The sequence below is a fragment of the Strongylocentrotus purpuratus genome, unplaced genomic scaffold (genome assembly GCF_000002235.5).
Source record: "Strongylocentrotus purpuratus isolate Spur 01 unplaced genomic scaffold, Spur_5.0 spur5_scaffold_14, whole genome shotgun sequence".
NCBI classification, from domain to species: domain Eukaryota; kingdom Metazoa; phylum Echinodermata; class Echinoidea; order Camarodonta; family Strongylocentrotidae; genus Strongylocentrotus; species Strongylocentrotus purpuratus.
Genome location: NW_022145599.1, coordinates 27,825,372 through 27,829,111, shown reverse-complemented (window position 1 = coordinate 27,829,111; position 3,740 = coordinate 27,825,372). Strand labels below are relative to the sequence as shown.

At 36.3% G+C, this 3,740-nt stretch overlaps 1 long non-coding RNA gene across 1 annotated transcript; it reads right to left on the bottom strand.

The window, feature by feature from the left end:
- Positions 1-400: 400 nt before the first annotated feature.
- On the bottom strand, positions 401-3,189 carry LOC115923598. Its single transcript, XR_004063988.1, has 4 exons — positions 3,053-3,189; positions 2,047-2,344; positions 988-1,146; positions 401-561 (listed from the first exon to the last, which is right to left on the bottom strand). It is a non-coding gene; the product is annotated as an uncharacterized LOC115923598 (long non-coding RNA).
- Between the last annotated feature and the right edge of the window lie 551 nt (positions 3,190-3,740).

Sequence of the window (3,740 nt, the reverse complement as noted above, 5' to 3'; positions counted from 1 at the left end):
TCAACTCAGCAGTACAATGCTAATTATAGTTAAATCGGGTGCATTTAATCTATAGAGAACACTTAATTACAAATACCGTCAGAGTGACAACAAATACTTATCAACTAAACATAACATCAAACATATTCAACACCCAGGTTCTTGATGTAATGCTGCATAACTACGAAGTATTGTGGGAACACCAGGGAGTGGCCGTATTTTGAAATACTCTTAGTATTGATGAGGCATGGAACGTCCTCATCCTTGCATTTAATAAATATGCGCTCAATCACACATCTCCCTTTTTTGTGTGTGAAGTGTTAAAGCCCCACTGTACTACTTCTAGCTACTTGCTCCCTCTATATAGAAAACTTCCCCAATCTGTGCCTGTTAATCCCCCATGATCCTCTTTTTCTTATGTTAATTGAGAACTGAATTGATGAGATAGCCTCCCGTCAGTGACCTTGCTGGGTTGTCTAATCCTCTTTGGCTGAACTAGTACAGATGGCCTTTAAAGCACATCTGTGGTCGACCCTCTGAATGAAGAAATGGCTTCTGATGAGGCAGAGAAGGCATGGATACCTGCAAAATTGAATGAACAAAATAAACAATATCATAAACAATATTTTTAATTTCGACTTGTTCATTTTTTTTCTTGGAGGGGGGTGGGGGGGGGGGTAATACTATAGAAAGGATACAATGTATTGTACACATAATCAGGAATTATTCAATCCTGTGTCACTAATACAAAAACTATGAGGTTCCACTTGACAACAAACTAATCAAGTTGCATCCAGATATCAAAAACATTAATTGTGATTTGTGAACTGAAATTTAAAAGCACATGAGCTCGTTTGAATTAATTACTTAATGCGAGTTGTTACTATATTACCAAATGAACATTCCTAACATGTCACATGTTGGCCAAATACAAAAAAGGAAACAAGATTGATTAAGAAAAAGAATAAACAAATGTTTTCATATAAAGAAATAATCTACAGTACCTACCCTATAGTCTATCTCCAAGAATCAACTGTTATTCATATGCCCTAGCATCAAGCTGTCAATTCAGTGCACACTCAGAAAAGATCCTGGCATCGTGGCTGCTACCAGTCCAGGCCACCTTGCAACGATACTAGTTATTTTCCCAGCATAATCACAGACAACCTGTCAATATGAAATAACATGTTGGCATTCATTAGTTATGAAAACTCACTCATTTCACACTTCAGATAGGCCGTGAAATGTATAAATTTCACTTGTTATTTATGGTAATTAATGCAAATGCAGTTGAATATGTGATAATTGCTTTTCAATATCTATTCATACAACAAAAATTGGAAGAAAATTCTAATTACCCTATATTTATTGACTGATGAAGTATTTCTTCATTTTTAACTCATGTTTTCATTGTTTATCTTGTAACAATGTAAACAAAAATAATCTCACTTTTAACAAAACATTTCGAGCCTAAAACAACAAATGCTTTGTTTGTGTGTGGGGAAGGGGGGGGGGGGGGGGGGGGGGGGAGGGGGTACCCACTCTCGCATCTTTTTATTGGAAATGAACCTGTTTGTTTTTCTATAGTTTAAAATATATAGTGGTAATTGCCATTGATCAATTTACATGCTTCTCTTTGTTGTTTTTTCTTTCATTGATCAATGGCAAAAACAGTGGCCCAATTGCCATGGCCATCAACAAAATATCAGAAATCTAGAGGTCATATCCGTATTGCCAATAGAAGGATGGAACAAGTTTTGATTTTTCAAATTTCCCTTTCGTTAAAAAGATATTAACGAGTGTTAGGATTTTTAAGTTTAACTATTCATTGGATATTCTTAACTGTGTACAAAGGCAGTGAAATGAGTACCTGTACGCGAATATTACTTTAATATCCATTTGGCCACTAGAAATCTTGCATTGGTCACCAATGAATTAGCATGGATGTACAACACACAAGACTGGAGAGTGTATATATCTAATGTGAAAATTTTGCAAGGTACAAAAAAAAAGGTCTAAAGGGAAAGCCGTGCTGGATCCAGTCATGATGTATTCATTTATTCTCACCTGAACATCGATGGAGTACCTGTTCTTCCTATTGAAGTAGTACCTGGCTCTTGCCCCACCAGGGCTCCTGATGTAAACATGTGTCCCATCAACAGCAACTCCTGGAAATCTGCAGTACTGGAAAAACTGCTTCTGAATAGTAGTCACTATTGCCTTGTAACTTGTAGGAAACTTCATGACTTGTCCCTTTCTTCTGACAACAGCTTCGGAAACATCCCTCACTACTCTCCATTCGGCAAACAGATGAATATGACACGGCATGCCACCTCCTCACGGTGCATCCTTTAGATCGAATTACCTTTTTAAAAAAATTAAAAAAACAAGCATTCAAATAAATCATTTTTTTGCTGGTTTATGCTATTATAATTTTACATCCCCAACTGTCACTGTCACTTTACAAAAAAAAAATCCTGATTTCTAGATGTGGTGTGAATCAATTTAACGTAAAAGACAAAATTGTCTATGCCTTTTCTAATCTCCTTCACGGCTTCACCTTTTGAAAAATAAGTTTAAGTAGTTAAGTAGTTTTACACAAAACAAGAAATCACAAACCTGTTTCCAACACATAATCTGAATAATTTCCTCATGTATTAAAGCCAAATAACAGTATTGGGAAATGCCCCACACACAAATTATGAACATTAATGCTCCCATCACCTACAGTACCATGTAAAAGAATAAATATCATAACTAATCTATCAATGTATCGAATATGACAGAAAATGCTTAGAAATTGAATAAATTTATGTAAATGCACATGTGTATTGCATTGGGGGCTTGCACGGTCGTAGGCAGACCAGCGAAGCGGGGCAAACGAACAGTGAATTTAGGCGGTCAACATGAATTGAAATATTTCTGCATTTTAATAACGACACTAGTCTAGGGTTGGATTTTACAACAGAAGCCCTTTTTTTGTACTATAGCTATGTTAACAATATTCATCAAGTAGTTTGGCCATGTTTTCAGCAACTTTCCCAATACAGAATTTGAATTCAAAGTAGCCTACCTCAATCTAAAACAAAAGGCTCATCATCCAGCGGGTTTTCCCAATCTCAGACTCAGAGGCCTCTGCCCGGTTGTGCTGCTATATATTGCTCCAGCTCCTCCTTCAGGTACACCAGCTCATTATAAAATTAAACAAATGTTTAAACAATGTTTTTAAATTAAAGAAATGTTATTACTTGTGCTTGTGACTTTGTGGGTGATCCTTGCTCTGGAGACTAAGCTAGTTAATTAAGACAATCAGAACCAGATCTAAATTTAATAAAACTAAGCTTTGCTTGTCACGACTCATACTAGACTAGTCTAGATCTAGATCTAGTCATAGACAGAAATAACCGTCTGAGTGATATGGGTCATTTCTTTAATAAAAATAATTAAAACTGACATTTGTTGACATTCTATAATCGGAGGTCTAGTGGAGCCAGGCGTAGTCTCAGTGAACAACCGGCGATATAGAGAGACTGAAGCTTTTGGTCCATGCCTGTCAGTGTGATTTATTTTGGGGAACATTGGCATTGCTGATGCCATTTTAATTTCTATTTATTTAGGTACCAGTGTCAGTGAAACAAGTCAAGTGATGATGGACATCATTGCCAGGCCTATACTAGGCTAGAGCCTGGTATTATTATCATTATCATGAATTTGTAATAACTAGTGTAGGTCTAGGCCTATTCTAATAGGCATGTGTCATG